The 27,692-nt window shown below is 39.6% G+C and overlaps 1 protein-coding gene across 11 annotated transcripts in view; it reads left to right on the top strand.

The window, feature by feature from the left end:
• Positions 1-27,692, top strand: part of mgat4c (mgat4 family member C) — a 429,982-nt gene that overhangs the window by 44,492 nt on the left and 357,798 nt on the right. Inside the window, exons 1-2 of one of the 11 annotated variants that reach the window (XR_006314546.1) lie at positions 15,371-15,509; positions 25,813-26,195. The exons of 6 other annotated variants lie outside the window; for them this stretch is intronic. The gene's annotated coding sequence lies outside the window, so the exon portion shown is untranslated. Of the gene's footprint in view, positions 1-1,999; positions 2,889-15,370; positions 15,510-25,812; positions 26,196-27,692 lie in introns of those variants that run through there. 4 more of the 11 variants (XR_006314544.1, XR_006314545.1, XR_006314543.1 and 1 more) reach the window with 4 other exon arrangements.

Here is a 27,692-nt window from a genome sequence, read left to right as displayed (position 1 = left end):
ATTGTTGGTGAATTGGTTTGTTCCTTTATCTTTCAACGTTAATATAATGTATTAATTAATACATTTATGTAAGGTTTTATTCATTATAGCAATAGTAATATCTACTGGCTTTAATAGTAAGGTTTATTAGGACTAGAAAGATTTATTAGTTATAAATTAATTGATTAAAACCAATTAATTAACACGTAATAAAGATGACAGGGCAGGTGATGCATTGTGACTGCAGAATATAGGACCTCCAAGACATCAGTATGATCCAGGGCAAATATACCTGCAGTAAATACCAGCAGCTTGAAGCACTATAGCCCAGAACCAATCAGCTGGCTGCTGAGCTATAAACACTTTGATGCATCAGGATATGGAAATGTTCCCCAGATACTTTATTCCAAGAGGCAGTCATACCTCTTCTGGTTTGGTCAATGGTCATAGAAAGGAGAGTGTGACTGCAAATGAAGCAGATAAACAGATGTTGAAGTTAAAAACAGAACAATCTGTAAGTACAGTTTTCTGCATCCAAAAGTAAAAGTCCAGAAGGTTATGTTGTCTGCCTTGGACCAGGGTTTGTGTCTTCAGCTCAGGACAGGAGAGAACTTTTGCATGGGTGGGTAAGGAACAGTAGTTGTGATATGCAGTATCAATAACATACGTGGAACTAGGAAAGAGGTACTGCTTCGAGATTATGAGCAGCTAGGGGCTAATTTTAAATAAAAATAGAACCCTGTTCAAATGACAATAATCTATGGATTATTGCTTAAGCCACAAGTTCTAAATGAAAAAGACTAGGATGGAAGACATTGCTTTTAATTCACGGGGCTCTGGCAGCAGTGCCTGGAAAGTAGGATCTGTGTTATTAGGGTTGCCTTTCCTGAACAACGTTGTTCTCCCAAATCCTAAATCTGTGAAAGTATAGAAGGCTTTCAATTAAATGCGTTTTGTTGCAGAGTGGGGAGGGTTGGCAATGTGGGATGTTATGATAAATTAAAGTCAAAGCGTGAGAAGTATAATAAAGTAAAATCGAAAGAAACGTAGCAACAAGAAAGATGATAATCAGAGCATGTCAGGAAGCAACAGAGTGTAAAAATGTTAGAGTGCATAGAATAATATTACAATTAGAATAATAATATATGCACGTAACATTCATAACATAGATCAACTGACAGCTCTAGGTTTTTAAATTTAATTCTTAGAATGTGGGCATCAGTGGCTAGTTCAGCATTTATTGCCCATTCACAATTGCTGTGGAGAAGGTGGTGGTGAGCTGCAGCCGATGGGGGTTAGGTGTGCAAGAACAGATAAGAATGCATATAATAATAATTATATATATTATTCACAGCCAGGATTAAAAATGTAAAGATTGTGGTAGATCTGCACATCACAGATTTAAGGGGACAAGAATGTCCAAGTTCTTTGAAATGTTTATACTAACCCCCCTTATTATATAGCTTTCATTCAACCTAGCAACATAGAAGAGGCTTTGAAAAATATCAATAAATAATGGGACACAAAAAGGCTATTTGCCATCTTGCCTTTGGCAGGTGAAAAAGCATCATCTAGTCGGATATCACTTTCTGATGCATTTTGATGCATTTCTTTGAAGGTTACAGTACTTCAAATCCATATTCAGCTGAGATTTTTAAAAATATGATGAGCTTAATGCCTCTGCCATTCTTTCAAACAGTAAATTCAAAACCCCCATGACTGAGTGAAAAAAAATAATTCTCACCTCCTGGAGTGGAGATTTACAAGTTTCAAAGTGTTACCTCATGCAATTAACTACATTGGCTTTATTTTTAACAAGAATATCTCCCCAGAACATGGTTCACTCCCTATTATTTCAGATCTACACCACATATCTTTTCAAAGTTGGAGTTTAATGAGAATGTTTTGCAATCTTTCCTTAGCAGCTAAAACAAGACTGTCTGACTGGAATGCCCTACTAACTAAATGTTGCTAACAAAATCATTCTGAAAAGTTAAAGAATTTAACCATTTCCTTGCAGGAATACCAGGGAGACCAAGAAGGACCACATCATCATTAAAGATCTTATTAAACCTGCATAATGCCAAAACGTGGAACCAAATACCCAGGGCAGATCTTGGCAATTACAATAAAAACCACCTGCCGTCACTTGCAACATGGAGATGGCACTGTCAATTTTGGCAAGATCACCACTCCTTGTAACTGCTATGCCATTGTTTCCACTGTGATAAAATTAATGAGCTTTAGGTATGGTAGATAGGTTACTGATGCATTAGCAAATATGGACAGCACTTTTCTTGGATTTCCCATTAATTGCAAGAGGTGCCTGCTCAATGTGACCACAATGGCACATTTTACGAAGTATAAGAAGCTGCTATGTGAACCGTCTAAGTACCATCCTTGGTGTCAGTAAATGAGTCTTCTTGTGTTGCAAATGTTTGATAAGTGAAGCTTCTGAATGATAAGGCTTTCATTTCTAGTTTTTGAATGTGTACCCTGCTGAAATATGGAGATATACTTTAGGCTTAGCATGGTTTGGCGGTAAATGTGAAGCAATTTGTGACATTCAACTTTAGGTCATGTGCTACTGCATAATACTGTTGTTGAGTTCTGTCATGCCGGTATTCTTGAAGTATCCATTAAATTATCCTACACCAATTACCAGATTCTGTCAGTACTTTAATACTACACTGCATTATGCTGAAGGTGTCCTTGACGATTGTACAGGGCAAACATCCTTACACCTTTCACATAGTGGAATACATCTCCCACCAGCAATCAAATGGATTCTGGATGCTCTATTGCTCTTTAGTTCCATTAAATGCCCCACACTAGGTTTGTCTACTCTTCATTTTGGCTGTCATTACTTCTATTTATGACATTTGAAAAGGTTGATAAATACCCTTGATAAAATATAAGGACAAGAGAGGGAATAGTTCTAATGTTTTTTAGTGAGATAGCACAGATATAAAGCACTGAACAATTTTCTTCACTGCAGCAATTATAGGTTTCAAAATATTTCCATCCTTTCTGAGAGAAGGCTGACAGAACTTTTCCCCTATAGAGCTGCTTACCTTTAATTGGTCACAGCTCTTTAAAGGTGTCTGGGTCACATCAGATAGCTCATTGTCTCCATCAACAATCCCTTGGCAAGTATGAACAGGGATTGTAATCTAACTGATTAAATAACTCAGCTTTGTCAATTAAGGACATTAGGATATTAATACAATCTCACCAGTAGATAATCGGCTCCAAGCTTCCAACTGCCTAACAGCTAGGCATGTGTACTTGTTCAATTTCCTTAGTGTAATAGTTATCATGTTCACTTTAACTGCGAAAGGGTCCTTGTTTGAAACCATACCGATGTGTAGGAAGAAGATCTTGTGATGCAGTAGTACTGTTCCTATACTAGATGGTCTGGGCTCACATTCCATCTGCCTTTATTGGTTATTAAAAATATTTACAGCCATGTAAGTCTGAAAATACCTGATGTGTCCCATCTCAAAAGCTAAGTGGTTAGTAGTTAGTGCTTACACTAGGGAATGCCAGATGATTTAAGCTTTTAGAGCTCTCAAGGCACTAAGGTCGTGTCTCTAACTGTGAGCCAGAAGATCCCAGTTCAATTCCCACCTGCCCCAGGAGGTTTGTGTCATAACATGTCCATACACATTGATTCAAATAACCATGAATATGTACCTCCCCCCCTCCCCCCCCACCCCCAAAACAGCTAATATAAACATTTGTTTTCTGGAGTGAAATAAAGGAATATTCTATTCATAGAATTATTAGGAAAATTAGATATAAACAGTCTGTAGCTCTTCTGGAAACAATAGTTTGCAGGATTTGCTATTTTGCTCACTTAATTAGCAGCAAGCATGACACTAGGGAATTTATGGTGAATAAATGCTGCAACTTCCCATCTCACCTGAACCATTTGTCACTGTTCTCTGGCACAGAAAATTCTGCTGTTCTTATTTAGGAAGGTCAAACTGCTGATTTCTGGATCATTAACTGCTTTACATTCAACTTTTATTTGATTGGGTACTAATATTTACCATTGTACTAAAGTTGGAAAATAGTGCCAGATCTCACTGACAGTAACTGTACAGCTTTAATGCAGGGTTTTCATCAAACACCTCGACCACCCACCAAGAAGCACATCTAGTTGCAAGTGTTTATGTTTGTATAGTAAGAGAAAGGATTAAATCAATGTACATGGCACCCATTAATTGGTTTGCCATTTAAGTAAGGATTAAGGTCTAAATCTTCAGTTATACACAAGATAGCTGGCACTTTTGCATAAATATATGCACAGATATATTTATGCGTATATGTGTATGTGTGAGATGTCAACTATTATGCAGGATGCTTGCCTTTATACAGATCTGTAGCATAGAGAAGTAAATCAATATCATATTACAAGTTTTAATAGATGCAAAATCACTAGATGTCATGCTACTGTGTCCCACTTAGCACACAATTGGTTACACTGGGGCAAGTTCCCCACTTTGGATGCAATTAACAGTCTGGGCACAAATTATGTTTGAAATTGGATAAGTTTTCTGAAATGAAGCCATAGTTCAAGTTTCGTAATCACCAGCATGAAATCTCATCTGAAATAGCAGCAGTGGACACCATAATAGAATGCAATACATTTTCTCTTCCACTAAAATCTATTCAGCAACGTGTTAAAAATAAAAATCTGAAGCAAAAATAATTTTTTGATCACTATGTCTTTGTGACAATCCAAAAACTAAAATACTGCCCCAAATCTGAGAGTATTACTTTGAACAAATAACTGTCCTGAATACCTGAATACGCCACACATGAGGCTGCTGCATAAGATAAGGAATCATAGTGTTAGGGTTAGAGTATTAGCATGGATAGAGGATTGGTTGACTAACAGGAAACAAAAAAGTGAGGATAAATGAGTGCTATTCTGGCTGGCAATCAGTGACTAGTGGTGTGCCTCAGGAATCAGTGTTGGGACCGCAATTATTCCTGCTCCTAGTTCTTATGTTCTTATGATGTAAAGAATAGCTAATCACTAACAAGGGAGGAACAAACTACAGCAAACACTGGAATTTGAACATAAGACAAAACATGCTGGAGACCAGAGCAGGTCAGGCAGCATCCATAGAGAGAGAGTAAGCTCATGTTTCAAGTCTCGATGATTCTTCATCAGAGCTGATGTGAAGTGTGGAGGGGGCAGCATTTATACTATAGTGGTGGAGGGGGTAGATAGACTGTAGAGTGCTGCAGGAGAAAGCATGCTGATAGTCCAGATTGTGTGATCGGAATGTGAAATAGGCAGAACAATGGTGTGTCTAACTGTCAGATTGGAAGGAACAGACAATCCCTCTGAGGTGGGTGGGGGGGGGTGTGGGGGAGGAGACAGAAGGCGACAAAGAATACAACATGCAAAGCTAAAAGAAAGGGAAGGAAGTGATTCACAATTTGAAGGTGTTGAACTTAGTATTGAGCTCAGAAGGTTGTAAACTGCCTGGTTTGAAGATAAGATTTTGCTCCTCCAGTTTACACAGTAAGTTGCTTGAGCATTGCAGCATGCCGAAGACAGAAAAGTGGGCATGCAAGCTCCCACTATAGCATGAATGCTGCCCCCTCCACACTTCACTGCAGCTCTGATGAGGAGTCATTTAGACTTGAAATGTTAGCTAGCTTTCTGGATGCTGCCTGACCCGCTGTGATCTCCAACATTTTTTGTCCAGCTTTTAATCGCTAACAATGTTTCTCTAACTTGTAATCTTCATTCTCTACCACAACCTGTGATTCTCTTAAATTTTCTTTCCTTATAGCTTGACATCTTGATATATTGTCCTTGCTTGTTAGATTATGCAGACCAAAGTGTTTTTCCAAATCTTTTTACCAACTTTTTGAACAAGTTCTTCCCCAGGATTTCCAAACAGCTTGCTATAAGATTCCTTATTTTTTCATTATGGTCAATGGAAATTAAGATGAACCCCACCTCTATCTCTATTACTACATCAAAGTTCTTCTAGTTCTCACTTGATATTCAGCTCGTTCCTTGCAACATGCTCTGAGCTATTCCTTTCTCTGAGAATGTGTAATTGAGCTTCAAAATGTCAGTTACTTTGAAAGCCTCAGACCAGTTGATTTTGCTTTGTATGTTTCTGATAATATCTCTGCAGTATAGAATCAATTTGTATTAATTAGCTGCAGAAATTAATTTTTTCCTGTTGCAAGCTTCCAATACCCTTCAGTGTTCAAAATAATTTGCAAGTGGTTGAAAGTGAATAAACAAACTTAGATAAAAAGATTGTCTACTCAAATGAGAGAAAATAAGTGGTTTCTTTAAGTAAATCTTACTTATATATTGCTAAAAAAGACACTTTTTGACAAAGCCGTTCAGCTTGTATTTATCAGGACAATTCATGAGAATACCAGCATTACTGGACTATATATTTAGTTTTCAAACATAAGGATGTGGGACATAGGTAAAGTAGTGTTACTTCTGCAGTCATAATTACTTATGCAAGGTAAATGAACTCACACCAGTGTATAATTATTTCAGCCAAGAGCTGAGTCAATAAGAATGAAAACTAAGTGAAGGAAATACATAATTGTTTTTGTATTAGCTAAAATGTGCATGCAAGAATGAAATGTGCCTGCAAACAATGGTAGATGTTACAGACAAATAGATAAGGTGCTGTGAGGGGAGGGGATTAAGCTAGATATGCCTGTACAAACAGTAGTTATAAGCATCTATTTCCCGCTTCTGCAAAAAGAAGAACAAACCACAATCAAGAAGTCATGAGTCATAAGATCATAACAAGTGAGGGAAACAGATGGTGGTGAAGGAGGATATACCTAACAATGGACCACGGGAGGGATGTGACCAAATGGCCTTGTGAGGCCAGAAATAAGCATATTGTCACAGACAAGGCCGGATAAGGCAAGAGATGAACAAGAGTAATGGGCGCCGGTCTTAGAGAGGTGAGAGATGTAAACAGAGGAGGAGCAATGGGATGAAAGAATAGGAACTAAATTACATAAATATTGTGTACTAGTTGAATTCAGTGTGTGTGTGTGTCCCTGCCTTGTGGACAGTGGGCACCACACCCCTCTTGCAAGAGCGAAATAAATGACACTACTGATTCAGATCTTGTCTCGGACTGAAATTATTGAAGTGAGTGAGCTTCGTTTCTCACAAGGACAATTTAATCGCTTTTTCCTTGCTGAGCCATCACATGAATGTAATTAGTTATCACCAGAAAGGAGAAAAAAAAAATAACAGGGCTGCTTGTGTTAATGAGGTCAAATCTTACCTTCAGCTAAAACTCTGGGGCTTTTGCTTAGCTTCTGGCATTGGTAATTGAATTTGAGATCTGTTCTTTCCAGCAGCATGTAAACACAGCTGGACAGCAGACATCTCAAACAATAGAAAACAATTCAGTACACCTTTAACAGTTTCTGTAGTACTACTCAATACATTGAATAATGGTGCTTTCAATCCATCAATAGATAATCTCGACTTCTTTATGGCCTGTCAAATAAGAAGCATTTAATAGCAGTAAGAAAAACAAGTGCTGTAAATGATATCATTACAGACAGAGCTGTGCATGTCTTCAAGCCCTTTGTAACTGTATTGGCATTTTTTGTGAATGTGTTAAATATAGAAAAGTCAACCCTCCATTATGAAGTTCATCGCCCTTATTGTAGTTATGACCCACTCACTATGAGTAATAAGAATTAAGTTAATTGATTTACATACAAAGTGAAACTTCTTGTTTCAGAGAAAATGAAAATGTGTCTTTTGTGCCAGTCAACATACTCTCTCACGGTATTTAAAACAAAAGATTCCTTGCATACTTTATCCCCCCTGGTTACTTGCAGGTCAAGGAGAAATAAGTAAGTGATCAACAGTGATGATTGCTCACATTAACGACAGAATTATGAAAATTGGGAAATATGTGGTAGACGTTTATCGTAATTTGATGAAGTCAAAGCGTATTATCAAATTTTCAGTTTCTTGGAATTATTAATGCTCCATTGACTGACTGATTCTATTCATTAACAATATTATTTGTTGGTTAATTTTCTACTTTCTGGTTTCTAATTACATTTTTATTGGCTTTAGAAAACAACTGCTTAAGTTGATTCACATACCATTTTGGTCAATTGAAAATTTATAAAGCAAAAAAAAATCCTTCATTAGTGTGTGAATTAAACATCTTATCGTTTTATGTTGTCCTTTCTTACTTGTAGCCTGGTCATATCGCTGATACACTCTTTACTGAAAGTCCCCAACACCAAAGGATGCAGACTTCAATGTATCTACCAAGCAATTTTGTGCCATTCACCAACAATTGTGACTTAACTCCATGAGCCATTTTGTTGCCTTGCTTTCTGTTTCTATTCCTGCATTTGTTTTTTGCTGAATGCAAAAGATATCCTTAGCTTATTTGCTATGTCAACAGTCACCCCTTGATATCCCTTATCCCTGGACTTTTTGTCATGAAGGCTGAAACCCTGTATCTAGCTCCTTCTATCACATTTTTCCATTTCCCTTCACCTCCTATTGAAATTTTTCTTAAGATTCTCACTGCTGTATCTTTAAACTCACATAATTCTCCAGGTTCTCCATGCCTCTGTAACCTCATCATCTCCACAGGGCCCACCACCTCTCTTGACTCCATTCCCATTAAACTAATGACTACATAGTTTTCTTTCCTAGTCTCCTTGCTGGCTGACATTCCAATAGGTTATCTCAACGCAGGCATTCTGTCTTTCTCTTTCCCAACTGTGGCAATCAACCTTCTCCTCAGAAGACCCATCCATGAATTTACTGTCCTTATAGTTTGACCTCACTGACCTATCTTTTCTCTACTGTCAATGTGTTGTTGTCTGTCAAATACATTGTTTTGTTGAAAACTCTTCAATCAAATTTCCACTAAAATTATTTTAACATGGGTCTTAAATGGGCAGTGACAGAGGTGAGCATGGGGGAGCACTTTGGGACCAGTGACCATAGTTCTATTAATTTTAAAATAGTTATGGAGAGGGACAAAACTGGTCCACAGGTTGAAGTTCAGAACTGGGGTAAGGTGAGTTTTGATGGAATAAGACAGGAGCTTTCAAGGGTTGACTGAAGTAGTTTGTGTGCAGGCAAAAGTACTTCTGGCAAATGGTAGGCCTTTAAAAGTGAGATAGCTAGAGTTCAAAGTTGATATGTTCCTGTGAGCGTGAAAGGCAAAGTTGACAGAAATTGGGAACCCTGGATGACAAGAGATATTGAGGCTTTGACAAGAAAAAAGAAGGAGATATGGCTCAGATACAGGTAGCTGGGATCAAAGGAATTCTTGGAGTTATAGAGGGGATACAGGAGTTTACTGAAGAAGGTAATCAGGAAGGTGAAAAAGGGACACAAGGTATCTTTGGCTGAGAAGATTAGGGTGAATCCAAAGAGGTTATTTAGGTATATTAAAGGAAAAAGAATAACTAGAAAAAGAATAGAACACCTCAAGGACCAAAGTGGACATTTATATGTAGAACCGCAGGAGATGGGTGAGGCCCTCAATGAATATTTCTTCTGTGTTTATCATGAAGAAAGACATGAAGACTCAGGGGCTTGGGGATCATAGTGGTGATATCTTGGAGACAGTCCATATCACAATAGAGGAGGTGTTGGATGTATTAGAATGTATGAAGGTTGATAAATCTCCTGGTCCTGACCAGATATATCTAAGAATACTACAAGAGGCAAGAGAAGAAATTGCAGGGGCCCTAACTGATATTTTTGCAAAATCGTTAGCCACAGGTGAAGTCCCAGAAGACTGGAGAGTAGTGAATATTGTGTTCTTATTCAAGAAGGGCTGCAAAGAAACACATTGGAACTATAAACCAGTATGCCTAACTGTGGTATAGTTAAGTTGCTTGAGGAGATTCTGAGAGATAAGATATACATGCATCTAGAAAAACAGGGTTTGATTAGGAGTAGTCAGCATGCCTTTGTGTGTGCGAAATCATGCCTCACAAATTTGTTAGAATTCTTTGATGAAGTGATCAGAAAGGTTGACAAGGGCAGGGTGGTAGGTGTAGTCTATATGGATTTCAGCAAGGCCTTTGATAAGGTAGGAGAAAGTGAGGTCTGCAGATGCTGGAGATTAGAGCTGAAAATGTGTTGCTGGAAAAGCGCAGCAGGTCAGGCAGCATCCAGGGAACAGGAGAATCGACGTTTCGGGCATAAGCCCTTCTTCAGGAATGAGCAGCCTACCTTTGATAAGGTAGGCTGCTCTGGAAAGTTAGAATGCATGGAATCCAGGGGGAGCTGGCAAATTGGATACACACCTGACTTAATGGTGGGAAGCAGTGGGTCATGGAAGGCTGCTTGTTGAACTGGAGGCCTGTGACTAGTGGAGCACCTCAGGGGTTGGTGCTGGGCCCATTGTTGATTGTTATCTATATCAATGATTTGGAAGAGAAGGTACAAAGTATGTATAGTAAGTTTGCAGATGACACTAAAATGGGTGGTATGATGGACAGTGAGGAAGGTTATCAGAAATTGCAGCAAGACCTTGATCAGTCAGGGAAGTGGACTGAGAAATGACAAATGGAGTTTAGATTAAATTCCCTACAATGTGGAAACAGGCCCTTCGGCCCAACCAGTCCACACCGACTCTCCGAAGAGTAACCCAACCAGACCCATTTCCCTCTGACTAATACACCTATCACTATGGGCAATTTAGCACGGCCAATTCACCTGACCTGCATATCTTTGGACTGTGGGAGGAAACCAGTGCACCTGGAGGAAACCCACACAGACACAGGGAGAAGGTGCAAACTCCACACAGACAGTCGTCCGAGGCTGGAATCGAACCTGGGACCCTGGTGCTGTGAGGCAGCAGTGCTAACTACTGCACCACCGTGCCACCCTAGGATGTTTAATATAGATAAGTGTGAGGTCTTGCATTTTGGAAAGTCGAATCAAGGTAGGAGTTTCGTGGCAAATTGTAGGGCCTTAAGCAGTGTAGTGGAACAGAGGGGCCTTGGGGTTCATGTGCATGGTTCTCTGATAGTGAAGTCACAGGTAGACAGGGCAGTGAAGAAGGCTTTTGGCACACTGGCCTTCATCAGTCAGAGCATTGAATACAAAAATTGGGAAGTTATGTTGCAGTTATAGGATACTGGTGAGGCCTCACATGCAGTATTGTGTTCAGTTTTGGCACCTTGCTTTGGGAAGGATGTTATTAAACTGGAAAGAGTGCAGAAGAAATTTACAAGGATGTTGCCTGGACTCTACAATCTGAGTGAGAAGGAGAATTTGGATAAGCTAGAACTTTTTTCTTTAGAGTGTAGGAGACTGAGGGGGAAATCTTATGGAAGGGTAAAAGATCACGAGCGGCTTGGATAGAGTGGATGCACTCAATCTTTTTTGCCCAGGGTTGGGGAAGCAAGGACTAGAGGACATCAGTTTAAGGTCAAAGGAGAAAGAATAAAAACGAACCGGAGGGCAACTTTTTTTTTACACAGATGGTGGTACGCATATGGAATGAGCTGCCAGTGAAGTGGTTGAGGAGGGTACATTAATAACATTTAAAAGGCATTTGGACAAATATATGGATAGGAAAGGTTTGGAAGGATATAGGCGAAGTGCAAGGAAATGGGGTTAGCATTTGATGGACATTTTGGTTGGCAGGGACCAGTTTGGGCCAAAGGGCCTGTCTCCACGCTGCAGGACTCTATGACTTTATAAATGGCGTCTTCTGTGATCACAATGCATTATATCCTACTCAAACATTCATGTGGACTTTCATACAGTGTAGTCAGTTAGAGCAACTATCCAGGCAATGACTGCTTATCCTGTCCCATACCACTACCCCTGGAGACACCAGGATCTATTCTTGGTCCTCTCCTACTCTTCCTTAAGATGTTTCCCTGGGTAACATCATCCAAAATGTTTGGTGTGTACAGTGCTTTCACCGAGCTATACCTGTCCCTTTGCTGGTTCTGGATTGAAATTCAGTTTGTTCAGCAGTCAGTCCAAGATGAAGTGCAATTTCCTCTAATAAGTCACTCAGTCAAAACCACTTCCTTACCCAGCCTCTCATAGTTAGTTCATGTGCCATCAATCGCATTCCAGTCTTGGACCACTGCCTTAGACTGAATCAGATTGTTCATAGTTTTGCTGAATACCTGACTCCAGACTATAATTCCCAACCCCTTGTTTACCCTACACAAAGACTATCTCCTTCCAGTTTCACAAAAAAATCAGTCATTTTTATCCCTCACACACGCGAAACCCTTATCCATTCTTTAGTCACTTCTAGATTCAACTCTCCCTTTGCTTTCTTGTCTTTCCTGCAATCTTATGTCCATTGTCAGCTGCAGCTTGTTCAAATCCTCTCTTGTTTGCATCTTATTACACACTAAGTTTGACTCACCCATTACTGTTGTGGTCACTGATATACCTTTGGCCATCAGACTACGAATGCATCATTTTAAATTCCATCATCTGTTGATTTTCTGTGTGGAGTTTACACATTCTCTGGTGTCTGCGTGGGTTTTCTCCTACAGTCCAAAGATGCGCAGGTTAGATGGATTGACCATGCTAAATTTCCCATAGCAGGCTAGGTGGATTAGCCATAAAGAAAGCAGAGTTACAGGGATAGGAGCCAGGGGCGGTGGACGGGAGGTTGGATGGAATGCTCTTCAGAGGGGAGGTGTGGACTCGGTGGGCTGAATGGCCTGCTTCCATGTTGTAGGGATTCGATGATTCTATGAAATCCTCACCTTTGTCTTTAAAATTTCTAGATATTGCAAATCCCTACCTCTGTGCAGCCCTCCCAGATCACTGCCTTCCTCCAATTCTGGCCTCTTGCATGCAGCACATTGTCTTTGCCCCACTATTGACAGTCATACCTTCAGCTGTCAAGATATGAAAATATAGAAGTGCCTTTGGAGTTGCCCTATCTTCACGTTTTCTCTCGTATCATCCTGAAAACCCATTTCTTTGACCAAGCTTTTTGTTGCATCTCTCCCCCTTACTTACCACCTTGTTCTTTGGTTTTGTAACCACTATTGGGCAGATACTTAGTGCGAAGGACCTTAATACTTTTTCTTTTCTAGTCTAAAGACACTATATAAATGCAAATTGTTGTTGATTGTGACTCAAAATAAACAAGCTTTCAACTCACAATAATACTTGACATTGTCTATGAACCCTAAAATGGCATAGCTGAAAGTTTTCCAGGATATGATTAGATATTGCGTGTGTGGAATGGGCTGCCAGAGGAAATGGTGGAGACTAATACAACTGCAACATTTAAAAGGCATCTGGATAGATATATGAACAGGAAGGGTTTGGAGAAATATGTGCCAAGTTTAGATTAGTTTATCTGGTCAGCATAGACGGGTTGGACCGTGTTGTACGCCTCTATGACTCTATGACTCTATATGACTCTTTGTCTTAAAATAGTATACGAGGAAGAATATGGAGGAGAGTTGTTTCTCTACCTGCTGATGGCTGCTTAGCAACAGCACAGCATTTCATCAGTTTGTAATTTCGCCTCAAAATGAAATGTGTGTGGCCTTGACTACAGTGTTATTCGTCTTCATTATAATTTTGTAATTTGAGTTGTCAAATCCACAGCAGCTGCATGTTGTTTGTTAACTCTACATTTAAAGCTTGACTAGATGACACTTTGTCAGGAAAATTGTATGGCTAGCCATTGCACATATTGAGCTGAATAGTCAGAAAAAAGAAAGTAACATAATAGAAGAATTGAGCCCTGGGTTTACAGCAAGAATGTCACAATTCCTGACTAATGATGATTTGTCTCAATTACCAGACAGTACAGTAGATTACATTCATACAATTAACAGATGGGTCATACTTTGTCCTTAGTCTGTACTGGACTGATTCTTGATTGTGTTGATTCCTTTGCTATATTCCTTTCCAGACCTCATCTTACTGAGTCATATCTGCTTTTATTTTATGTTAAAATGATAGTCAGTAACAATCAAATATCAGCCATCATTGTTACATTTGGATGAGTAAAGCCTTGCAAAGCTTTTTATTTAAAACCTGGAATTACAGCAATTCATTCGACTGGACGGTAATAGTTTTGATTTTTTGTGCTGGCAGTGAACGGGTTAAGACATAGGCGATAGGGGACATAAGAGAGGATGTTGATAAGGCTCATACTCAAATTTTTAAAAAAGCTTTGGTTCTTTCTAAAGAATAAAATGTGCCAACAATGGAACTGATTTGGGGAATGTGGTCTCAGCAGTCGTCTGTGAAAGGTCACACTCAAAGATATAAACAGCAACCTAGCCAAGATCTGTCAATGCCCAGTGCCATTTATTTGTGCGTTTTCTTCCTAAGTACAGGACTCTGTTCCCTAAGGTATTAGCTTGTTCTTCTAATCCAGTAATTTTTTAATTATTTCAGACATAGTATTTGAGATTATTCCATGGTGAGGCAGGAACCAGGCAAGAAATAATGCCTACATTTGTAAAAAACAATTCAAACCATAACAATTTATTAAATAAATCTCAGACCAAACAAATAGCAAATGTTGCATTGACTTAGAAAATTAAGAACAATAGACTTCATTGCCTTATTGAGTGGATACTCATTGACACCTCTGATTGTGTTTTACTACTTGTTCCCAAGAAATGCTTTGTTAGAATATTTTTAATAGGCAATACATTAATTATTTAAAAACAAAAGAAATTGGCACTGCTGATATGCTTCTCTTTTGACAATGATTTTGTCAGAAGACTTTTGAAAGAAATAACCCCGTTAAAAAGCTTTCTCAAGTGTCTGTATCATCTTTGGATTAGCAATGATTATTTCATTACTGCTCACAAGACAAAGTAGAACACTGTCAGGAATCTTAACGTGCAGAAAGCAGCTTGCTAGCTGTATAATAGGCAGATGAATTCTGCTTCAGAAGACAGTTTTACAGCTTGATTTGCTGTTTGTCATATTCACTTAAATAATAAAGGGTCTTTTTCATTCTTTATCAAGAAAGCCAGCAATCACCTGATGGGAACTCAGTGAAGCAGCTTGCCATTTGCTTTTATCTCCAGGAAGGTGAAACAAGCTCGTTGTCTGCAGATAAGAAACTCTGGAACAGAACCACTCAAATATAGCTGTCCACAATTTATCTCGGGTTTTTGCTGTTCATCTGTTAGTGCTCCTTGTGCAGTGGAGCATTAAACTGCCATCCTCGGGGAGTAGATTCCATCCAAGGTGCCACAGTATGTGTCACTTTATTTAGAATTCTTGAATTGCTGTGAACCTCTCTGTGGTGAACTAGGCAGAGAATATGTAATCTTGAGCCTAATCAGAACACAGAGCTTTTACAGGCAGTAGTGCACAGTACCCAATTTACACCAGCATGTTTCACATGGTGGATTGTGATTGGGTTGAGCTATTTCAGCGAGACATCCACTGATACATTCATGCTCATAAGTGATGTGTCAGCTGAGCTGCAAAGTTGAAAATATCTTGAGCAAACAGCCTGACAGCTTGAAGGAATGAGGTAGGTGGCAAACATTCTGGCAAAGAATACAGCAAGGTCATTCAACTTTTAGACTGCAGTGTTGAAGCCCAGAGCAAGGAATGTTTCTGATTGTTACAACTGGCATTTCTCTTAACCGGCATGATTTATAAAAGGCATTTGACAGGGTCACATACAATAGGTTGTGTGATAGAGTATAATTTTTTTTTGACATAAAGCTGCTAGTTTGTGAAACTCACTGTATGTTGGGAAATGGGAACAGTTGTAAACTGCTTCCTGATGTTCTCTGTATCGATACAGCCCACGTTTAGAACCAGAAAGCTGTGATCTTTCTAAATCCATTGAAACAGAGCTTCTAGTCCTCTATATTTTAAACTTCATTATATTAGTATTCACAACACAGATGTGCAGTGTAATAAAAGCTGTAATGAATAATTCAATGGATTATTATTACTATGGATTGAATTATTAGAAAACTAATGTGTAGATATTAAACAAAATCAGTGGAGTAACAGCCACCACCACAGTGTGTGTTTGTATAAATCACTGAAGTTTTAGAATGTGAAATAATATTTTCAAAACTACTTCTGTCACGCTACTTGCTATTGAAAAATGGTACTAAAGTGGGGATGAAACAATATTGAATTAGTGCAGTTTAATGTGGTTATACTTACTTGCACACATAAAGGGTGAACATCAACATTTGTTAGATACAAATGACCTAACGCAGACTGATTTCAGCCGTGTAAGCGGAAAGCCTCAAACAGGCATTCAGCTTCAAATTTGCATATGCCCATGTTCTGTTTCAGATATCAGCTCTTGGTACCTCTATTTCTAATCTCACCAATATGGAGGCAGTGTGCTTCAGGTGTGTAATGTGTGTGCATGCCTGACCTGCTTTATTGATTGCTTAGCTGGCCATTTTCCGCCTGAAAAATAGACAATGCATCATTGAGTTTTCAGAACATTATGCATCTGCTCTACGAAATCTTACTCAAGAGGTTTGATTTTAAATCTCAATGGAAAAGCAGTGCAGTGATAGTCAGGCACAGGATGCTGCTGCTGGGGTCCCCGAGGTAGTGACAGGAACACATGTTGTGGCCTGGGAAGAGAGCCCGATGTAGTATTGTGAGGAATCCTAGGATAGAGTGAAATAACTCGACAGAGGCTGGCATCCCATAGCCAAGTCCCCCTTTGTTTACACATGAACAGTCCTTGACTTAAGCACTGCCTCTTCAGAGTCAGGGCCCAGACTGTCAGTATCTTTGACACTCTCGCTTTTACTTTGTCAGCCAGGGCTCCCTGATCAAACCAGATGAACTGTCCCAAGCAGAAAACTCATATTCTATAAGGTCCAGCTGACTGATCTTGTTACAGTCACTACATAGATGATGTCTAAGGTTTCTTTATAAGCCCTGGAAGAAAAATTCTACTGTGTTTTTAAGGAGGAAGGTGGTAAAACTGGCACGATAAATTTGCTACTTTCAAATATTTAGAGGCACGTGTTAAGTACAACATAGGGTTTTACCCTGACTTTGGGTTGTATCCTGATATTGGGTTTTACCCTAACATTAGATTATTGATGAAGAGAAGCCTCTTGGGGTGCCCAGCATGTTTGTGGTGTCTGATCTGGTTCATTTTTTCTCACTGTTATCAACCATAGGGTTTAAATTTAACTTCTTATCCAGCAACAAAGCTTCTCTATCCTTCTTTTTCTCAACATTAACTTCAAGCCTTCCAGCTATTTCATGATGCATTTCCTAATGATTATATTTCGGTTCTGTACTGTGCTAAGGACAAAATTAGATTTGTAAAGTAGTATACAACATCATAACAACCGTTTAGTTTACCTGGATATGCCTGACAGTGACAACAATTGGCAAGTTATTGGGATTTATGTAATTTCTGCACATGTCAATTACATATGGATTTATGCATGAAAAGTAGCTAAGGTGATTTCCCATTGACTTCCTTGTGCTATTCATTTAGTGCCTACAGCCAAGACAATAACATGCCCTTTACAAGAGGGCAGGGAGAAGCAGGACTACTTTCATCCAGCAGTCAGAAGTATCGCTGGTGGAGATTGATCTGATAGTCAAGGATCAGTAGTACAATCCCCATTTTTAGTTTCTGTTTGAATTAGGACTCAGAGCCAATACTTTAGACTCAGTAACAAAAGCAGAAATTTTCTGAAGCAGAAGCAACTGCAGAGAGAAAGCAGAATTAATATTTTGGATCCAGTGTCCATTCTTCAGAACTAGTTCAGTTCTGCCAGACCTGCTGAGTTTCTCCAGCGATTTTTTTCTTTCTTTTAATTTCAGACTTCCAGCACCTTCAGTTCTTTGTTTTTCTTTTGGGTCAGTTACAAGACTGCTTCCATTGAAAGATGGGTCTCTCAGTTCTAACCTAAGTTCGCTACTGGACATCAAATGAGTAGTTAGACATTATTTTCTAATCTCCCTTCACTGGGTTGAAGTGGGAATCAAACTCCTCACCTTTTAATTTAGATGTCCGAACACTACCTCTAAGCCTCACATCCATTTAGAGATTGTTTAAACTTTGAAACGATGTTCAAAGTGGCAATTTTAAATAATTTGCAAAACATACAAGTCAGCAATCTCAAAGTTTTGCTGTCAAGCTTCCTAATTATCAGCTTGGAGCGAAATGCAAAATGAAAATTCTGATCCAAGGCAAGGATGAAATGGTGGGAGGGGGTATGCTAGCCTGTGCCTCCAGCTTGTTCCTTGCTGTGTGTTGGGAAAGCCAGGCGTGCGGGCAGCTTCTAACTGAGGTGGAAGCTGCAGAAAACTGGAGATGTCACAATGTGACTTATCCCTGTCCATTGATTCAACGCTCGTCTTTGCAAACTGTGACTGCAGAAGTTCAGTCAACAAAGAACATGTGTTCATCGATCTTCAAGTGGGACTCAGCCCTCGTCTTATCGAAAAGGTTAGAAACCAATTTGCAGGTGAGGTAATTTAGAATAATTTTGTCTATGGCAAAGCTGCTGATTTTCCCTTATTGTGAGGTTTAGCAGGGATGAGTTGCTATACTTGGCAAGGAGAACAGCAGCTGCACTCTTGCATGGCTTTCTGATTTGTTCTGACTAAGGCTGCGTCATACCGAGGGTAGTAATGGCAGTACATCTGGGTTTGCAGTAACACAAGGCAACAGAGGCTGGAGAGAGTGCAAGACCTTCTGCCAAGTTGGACTTCCCCAAACTCCTTGACAGTGACAAGAAACTGTCTGACAGGGCTGCCAATGCATTCATTATCTCAGTGTATCATTCCCCTACATGTTACACTCATTGAGGTCTACAGATGAGTTCCCTGAAACAGAGCCCTGTGATAAACTGGCACACAAACTATGCATGCAGCCCATACATGCTAATGACTCGTGCATATAGATTCTTTCAAACCAATGCCAAACCTGTCTGTAAGTTTCCTATAGCAGCAATTTCCCAGCTGGTGAATGGCAATGACTAATCAAATGATTGAACCTGTTTCTAAATGGAATCTCTTCTCCTCCTGTGATAGCTGTGAGTGAATGTCTGAAGGCAACAAAAAAAAACGAGGGGATGGTCAGGGTAGGGAAGCAGGGGTTTGATTGTTATCTTTACATTATCACCTGCAGTTAGCCCATCATGCCAAAAAGCGGGATGAGAATGAGTTGAGATTTGAGAAGAGAGAAAGCGTGGATGGACTATCATTCTTAATGTTCTCAGTAATTCTATTTGTCACAGGCTCTGCCATGATTGATGCCATATGCATCCCCTCCACAGGACTCATGTTCTTTGCTCCCAAACAGAAATGCTTTGCTCCCTTCTAGGGCATACTATGTAAAAGGGCTGAATGTCAGTAAATATGTTGCCTTGTTTGAGTCTGTGTGTCTGCCACCATTGAATAGTTGGAGATATTTTGAGACAATTGGAGCTGGGTTTGAGACTTGCTTCAGTAGAATGAGGGTGGGGGTAAGATACAACACCTGGGGGTTAGGTGTGAGGGACTGCAGCTGCATAAAGGAGCTGTGGTGCATTGAGCAGTGTGCCATGTCAGTCCTATGGTGGGTGGGGGATGCATGTGAGGATGCATTCACTTGGCCACCTGTATGGGGTCTTTCAGGTTCTTGCATTGTTGCCAATTCTTTGCAACTAGAATTTGGGAATTGACCTTGTTCCCAATCCCTTCCAGGGATGATGTTTGAGGATCTTGTGGACGTCCACAGTTCATGGCTTCTTTCCTTGTTCCCATCACTATGAGGCCACAGCCAGTGAAAACATAGGAGCTGGCTGTTTCCCCAAATGTTCCAGCTTTATGGTGACAACAATCACCATTTCCTCTTTAAAAGAAACAGCCTGCCTTTAAGGAGAGTGGACTGGAAGCAACATTATTATTAGGATTTGATGCTCAGCTCCCTGCCGTCACACTCAGCCAGCAGCTTGGGCCCAGTGTGAACAAATGTTACAATCAAGCAAATGAGAAGGCAGTACCAAATTTGTGTGCTGCATATTTCTGGGATAATGGATAGTGGGCAACTCAGAAATTGTGAATTCTCCCTAAGCCCACAAAAATGAAGAAGACCAATTTCTAGCCCAATTTGCCTCCAGAATTGGCACAAAATCTAAGTGATTTATTATATTCAAACTTATAGCAGTGATCCAATCCTCAGGGAGAAGATGCTGAAGGGTATCTGTGACTTGACAGTCCTCCAGTATATCTGCTCCATCAGTTGCTGAGGTAATGAATCTTTACAATATTCTATTTAGGCAAAGTTAGTTGAAAAAAAACATTTTAAAAAAAATCAGATAATGGATAACTCAATTGTCAAGGACACGTCAATGAATTTGCATTTGCCGACTTGTATTACTTTTTATCTATATTAAATTATAATTGTTATCTCTCGACTGAAAATTAGGAATATTGACTGGTTAATATAATTATGGTAATAGCTTTGGAATAATACCATACATTGATGCATTTTTTATGAAACAATGTGGTCAAAATCTTGTTTTTTTGAAAGAATATGTGGATCCATTCATATATTTCTTGAATGTTTAAACAAAGGAAATTTTCATAAGGAAAAGGCACAGGATGCAACAGCAACACTGACCTTGGATGGAGACCTATCAACCAGAGAATTTTCAAAGAGGGGTCACATCGTCCAGTTTACAAGTGGGATAAAATCATTTCATTTATTTGGACTTAGCTGATGCTGAAGTAAGGAGATTTGGCAAGTTGTTCTTCAAGACTAGGGGTTGCAGGCTGGGGGTTAGGGGCAGATAACAAAGGTGAATGGGAGGCAACAGTATTTGCAAAGGGTGACATAGTAAACCAGGGATGGGAATGGAGGGGACATCAGGAGCATCCTGGCTTCAAGCAGGACAGTGTATGACCACACTTCACATTTCATATGCCAAGGCTGGATGGGTAAGTGCGCAAATGCAGGCTCATGTCAATGACTTAGGTGGGGACCTGGGGAGTCAAGCCTCTGGGGTTTATTGGAAGGACTACCAGGAAGGGGATTGAATGTTTTGGGGCTCATTTTCAGGCTGGCTGAAGGGTGCTCACTGCTGTACCACAACTTCTATCGTACTGGAAATTAAAAACGCGCAATGGCCACACTCGGAGTGAGAATTCTGGCCTTCTGAATTGTGTCTCTACTATTGCCTGCAAGGCAAAAGGTACTGGGTAGGCCTTGCACAATTGTGCAATTGTGCTTCCTGGTCAACATGCAAGGTGGCCTTGGTTCCTTTGATAGTCTCTAGATCTTCCTGAAAGACCTCTGGCTATTAAATAGGACTTCACTCAGACAGCTATTTTCCAACTGAAATATGTTGAGCCGATCTCAGTGAATCTTTCTCAACCAATTTTGCCCCAGTAATCAGGGTGACTGAACCAGGTGCTTCTAATAAGAGACCAGAACTGAAGTTGTACCCTTACTCAGTAAAGAATCTCAGTCTGGCCAAGGTCTTGTGCAAACTTATGTGCTGGAGTCCAGAGTGAATTCATTAAAGACTTGTTCTGCAATCACTGAAATGCTGGTATTTACCTCCATTAGAATTGGATGACCATTTAACCAGATGTTTATTTTGATTGGTTCTCATTTGGATGTTGCTAAGCAATTTCACTGTTCGAAACTGGATGTAGGCCGACATTCCAGTGTGTGCACTGTCCTGGATACCAGCCTATGAGTTCTCTTACTCCATTTAGGTTTAGTGGGACTGTTTTGCCAACTCAAATCCATATACCAGCAGCAACTACAATGGCTTGCCAGACCAGATTTCGAAGAAAATTTTAACTGTTTGGCTGAGACTTGGCCTTTGTTTTGCTGTGGGCTGACCTAGAGCCCCTCTGTTCAGGATATGTCCTGAGTGAGGCTATGCGATTGTCTTCAATCAAGTGGTGTTCCCCAAGCTCAGTCAGACTGGCGAGGGTGTCCACTTCCATTGGGATACCCTATAACTCAATGTACCATTTGCCACATATTCTAATTATGACATAGTTGTAGTGCCTGTCTGAAGACCAGTTGGGCTTCAGCTAGTAGGTGCTTTTGCATTATTATTGTCATCAATCCCACATACCAATTGGCCTCTCAGCATTTCATTAAGGGTTAACCCAAAGTCATATGTCTCTGCCAGTCATCTTAACCTAGTCAAAAGTCCCGATGCGGATTCCCCTGGTTCTTTAATTGCCGAGTAAAACTGACAGCATCTCCGAATTCGAGGAGGTTTGGGTCATAATATTGCTTAACTAAATCCATCAATGTTTGAAAGATTTTAGTATCTGGTTCCTCAGGGAAAGTCAGGCTCAGAATAACCAAAAAAGCTGTGGGCCCACAAGCTGTCAGGAGATTTACCCATTGCTTTCCATCTGCCACAATATCATTTGCCCAGAAAAAGTAACGTATTCTTTCCACATACTGGGCCCAATCTTCGACAGCAGGATTGAATAAGTCAAGCTTCTCAATGATTCGAGAAATGCTGACTCCAACTCAAAGATGACTGTTGTGAACTGATTTTTTCATGAGTGTGCTTTTTTCTCATTGCCACTAAAATAACTCTATGAGGCCAGTATACTCTCACCAAGTCACCCTTTATTTACATGTGGAGAGTCCTTGACACTGATCCAGCTCCCTCAGAGTCAGCTCTCAGAGACACATGACATCTGACACTATCTGTCAGCATTGGCTTACTGATTGGACCAGATTAATAGCCCTAATCAGGGAACTCATATTCTATGAGGTCCAGCTGGCTGACCTCATCATAATCGTGACAGCTATCGATTAATTTATTTACATTGTATCATAATTGGACTGAATTTACTGTTCCACATGTGGGTCTCATTTACAGTTTGGAAAATGGGCAAGAAATCAATGTTGTTTCAGTGGAAGAAGCTATTAAATCCTATCCATCACGCATCCCAAATCCAATGCCTCGATTGATGCACGAAAAAAAGAGAGCAGAGATTTGGTATTTCCAAGTTCTACCCCAACTGGCAGACTCAAATATAATGGCTTTGTGTTTAACGTCCCTGAATTTGAAGGTTGATACAACAGCAGGTGAATAAAGTATTGTTTTGAGGCTAATTGATTGGGAAAAGCTGGGATGGGAGTTGGTGTGGCACAATGTGGAAAATTTATTTCCCTTTAGGTGATTGAATGCAGCAAGGCCTATTAACACTGCCTTATCACAAAGCTTTAGTTAATAACTGCCATATTGGTATAAAGGACTGCATCCAAGGGAATTAAATGCTACAGAAGACATGTGAATAATATATTGCAGGGCATGTTGTTACAAATCTTTTAATTTGTAAACAAAGTTCCCAGTTAAACTGAGGCTACACAGAGCCTCTACATAACTAACATTTAGACTTGGTCTTTTTTTTAGGGTCATATCTCTAATTTAGCAAAATGTACAAACTAGTAATCTTTAAATTCTCACCAAATAATTCAAAAGCCTGGACTTTGGGGTTGAGAGAAAAACAATTAAATTGGTTCATTTTGAAATGGCTGCACAAATGACCTCACTTGAAAATAGGAACACACAGGAATATACAAAGAAATGTTTAATGACTAAGACTGACAATGGCATATGGAAAAGTTTATGAAAAAGCTAATTATCTGAACATTAAAATTCATCAACTCTAATATATAGTCCACAAAGACATCTTCAACTGTTTTCACATAGGGATTAGACTTCTCAATTACAAATATTGCTGGAACAAAGTCATAAATCTGAAATTCGTTATGTAAATTAGGGGATTTAAATCCCAGTATCTATATACAGAGGAACCTCAATTATCCGAACGACACAGGCGGGGAGTATTTTGTTCGGATAATTCAATGTTCGAATAATCAAATGCCAGATAAGAGTTTAGCCAAGCATCTGGACCTTGCGATCTTGTTCAGATAATCCGAACTTCGGATAATCAAATGTCGGATAATCGAGGTTCCTCTGTAAAAAAATGACAGAGAATTCTAACAGATCAGGAGAACTTTTTGAAAAAAATGGATTGCCCCTGTTGTAGTCCACAGCCAGGTTTTTACCCATTAAAACCTATCAAGGTCTTAGGAAGATATTGAAAAATACGAAGTACTGGAGAGTGACACAATGGATTGTTTCCTTTTTGATTGGAGCAAGAATAGTTACCTACAATTTTTGTAATTGGGGAGAGGTAAAGCATTGTGCCAAAAAAAACAACAAAACCTTTTAGTGACCAACTGAGGAAGTTGAATCAAGGAGATCAAATCATCCCATTTCATCTGATTGTAACAAAGCCCAGAATAAAATGCAGATTAAGCGATGAAAGATCTGTAAAGAATTTGCTGCAAACAATTCAAGTTCCCACAAGGAGTAAAAATTGGAGTTCGTTTTACTGGAAAATGGATAAACAGAAGGTTGCTCTGAATTGGAATTGCCCACCAGAAATAGGGATGAAAGCAGGGTCCATAGCATTCCAAGTGGGTGTATGTTTTAAAGGCACTTAAAACAATGTGGTGAGAAACAGAAGCAGAATATAGAAGGAAGCGGATAGCATTTTCAGAAATCTGGCAAAAACTCTATTCGCGGAATGACCTCCTTCATAAAATTTTATGATTCTGAGCAAGCAGCAGACAGTTAGTTGTTCAAAGCACGCCCACGGATTCTATATTGTTACAAACAATTAGAGCCAAGAAACTCTCTAAGGAGCCATTAATATTTGTGCGTCAACCATCAAAATTCAGAGGTATAACCCTGAAAAGGTCTGATAACTATGTTATCATGCAAATGCATAATGCATTCATATCAAATTCCCTTCTCTGCTAGTTTACTCAAGTCATTGATTGCATTAAACCTCAACAGATTAAGTCCTTTGTTACAATAGTTGAGAGAGGAATTTTAAACAAATGCATTAAGCATTCACAGAATAACGTATTTGAAATGATGAGGAGCCTGAAACTGTGGAGTGGCAGAGAGATTTAGGGGTCTGTGTACAGAGATAATTTAAAAAAAAGTAGGCAGGCACTAATTAATTAAAAAGACTGGTGGAATATTAACCTACCTATCAAAGAAGCTGGAAAGCAAAGGGTTAGAAGCTGTGCTCCAGTTATATGAAGCTCTGTTCAGACTGCACTTAGAGTGCTGTGTTGATTCCTGGAGGCATTCCATCCTAGAAAGGAGATGCTCATTGTGGGGGATGTATCGATAATGTTGTGATAACTGTTATAACACATATTGAACGTTACGCAGTTCAGTATGAGGGCTTCTGTATGTCTAAGAAGGCTTTGATGTTGCCAGAGTGTTCATTTATCAATGAATCAAGATGTAAATCAAGTAATTCACATTATGTTTCGGAGAGCGTACAACACCTAGATTTCCACATTTTCAATGATAAATTACTGGTGACTGTTAAGGACATTGACTGGACATTCATCTCGTTATGTGCAAAGGATTTTGGAAGATTTGGCAACAGCATGAATCTCATACTTCAGCTTCTTTTTCTTCAAGATCATCTAGAAACATAGATTTGGCCAAATGATTTTTGTACTTGGTATTTGTTAATTTGCTTATTGTAGATCTGTTTAATGAGGAGAATATTGTGACCTTCGTGTTTCAACTCCATGCATCAAAAAACCATACTGACAATTATAATTATACTTGGAAAGGTTATCTTTTTCATCATGTTATTGTTTCTTTTGTTGAGCTATTTAGCAGGGATCACAGTTCGTGTTTGATTAGCATTTCCATACTAGTTTCTTTTATGATACAGATTGTTTCTATTCTTTCATGGTTGTTGGCATTGCTGGCTAAGCAAGTATTTATTACACATTCTTAATTTTGTTTCAGGAAGTGGCGATGAGTTGCCTTCATCAACTGTTGCAGTCTATGAAGAGCCAGAACATCCAGAGTGCTGTTTGAATCTTAGAAACATAGAAAATAGGAGCAGAGTAGGCAATTCAACCTGCTCCACCATTCATCATGACCATGTAAACACCATGCTCCCATGCTATCCCCATACCCCTTGGTACCTTTGGCTTCTCAAAATCAGCCAACTTCTGTCTTAAATATATTTAGAGACTTCAACTCCACAGTCTTTTGTGATTTGGAGGTGCCGGTGTTGGACAGAGATGTACAACGTTATAAATGACGCAACACCAGTGCTGCTCCTTCGTCAGGTGGTTGTGATGAAGGAGCAGGGCTCTGAAAGCTAGTGCTTCCAAATAAACCTGTTGGACTATAACCTGATGTTGTATAATTTTTTAACTTTGTATAGTCTTGTGTGACAGAGAATTCCAAAGGTTCACCATTCCTGAGTGAAGAAATTTCTCCTAATCACAATCCCAAATGGATAGATTCTTCATTAGGTGGGGAATGAAGGCTTATGAGGAAAACACAGGAAAGTGGATATGAAATGCGTGTCAGATCAGGTCTGATCATATTGAATGATGAAGCAGGTTCGAGGGGCTCAATGGCTTAATCCTGTTCCTATTTCTTAGCATCTTATGGAAATGACATACCACATCATGAAAAATGTCCATAATATAGAGGAGGAAGTGCTGGATGTCTTGAAATGCATAAAAGGTGGATAAATCCCCTAGACCTGATCAGGTGTACCTTAGGACTCTGTGGCAAACTAGGGAAGTGATTGTTGGGTCCCTTGCTGAGATAGTTGTATCATCGATAGTCACAGGTGAGGTGCTGGAAGACTGGAGGTTGGCTAACATGGTACCACTACTTCAGAAAGGTGGTAAGGAAAAGTCAGGGAACTATAGACCGGTTAGCCTGATGTCAGTGGTGGGCAAGTTGTTGGCGGGAATCCTGAGGGATAGGATTTACACGTATTTGGAAAGGCAAGGACTGATTAGGGATAGTCAACATGGCTATGTGTGTGGGAAATCATGTCTCACGAACTTGATTGAGTTTTTTGAAGAAGTAGCAAAGAGGATTGATGCGGGCAGAGCAGTGGATGTTATCTATATGGACTTCAGTAAGGCATTCGACAAGGTTTCCCATGGGAGACTGATTAGCAAGGCTAGATCTCACGGAATACAGGGAGAACGAGCCATTTGGATACAGAACTGGCTCAAAGGTGGAAGACAGAGGGTGGTAATGGAGGGTTGTTTTTCAGACTGGAGGCCTGTGACCAGTGGAGTGCCATAAGGATCAGTGGTGGGTCCACTATGTTCCATCATTTCTATTAGTGATTTGGATATGAACATAGGAGCTATAGTTAGTAAACTTGCAGATTACACCAAAATTAGAGGTGTGGTGGACAGTGAAGAAAGTTACTTTAGATTACAATGGGATCTTGATCAGATGGGCCAATGGGCTGGGGAGTGGCAGATGGGGTTTAATTTAGATAAATGCAAAGTGTTGCATTTTGGGAAAGCAAATCTTAGCAGGACTCATACACTTAATGGTAAGGTCCTAGGGAGTGTTGCTGAACGAAGAGATCATGGAGTGCAGGTTCAAAGCTCCTTGAAAGTAGAGTCACAGGTAGATTGGATAGTGAAGCAAGCATTTGATATGTTTTCCTTTATTGGTCAGAGCATTGAGTGCAGGAATTGCAAGGTTATGTTGCAGCTGTATCGGATGTTGGTTCGGACACTTTTGGAATATTGCATGCAATTCTAGTATCCTTCCTTTCAAAAGGATGTTGTGAAACTTGAAAGGGTTTACAAGGATGTTGCCATGGCTGGAGGATTTGAGCTATAGAAAGAGGTTGG

This window comes from Chiloscyllium plagiosum, chromosome 19, assembly GCF_004010195.1.
Source record: "Chiloscyllium plagiosum isolate BGI_BamShark_2017 chromosome 19, ASM401019v2, whole genome shotgun sequence".
Taxonomy (NCBI): domain Eukaryota; kingdom Metazoa; phylum Chordata; class Chondrichthyes; order Orectolobiformes; family Hemiscylliidae; genus Chiloscyllium; species Chiloscyllium plagiosum.
The sequence above is the reverse complement of the archived record's forward strand: the minus strand, read 5'-3'. Positions and strand labels throughout refer to the sequence as shown.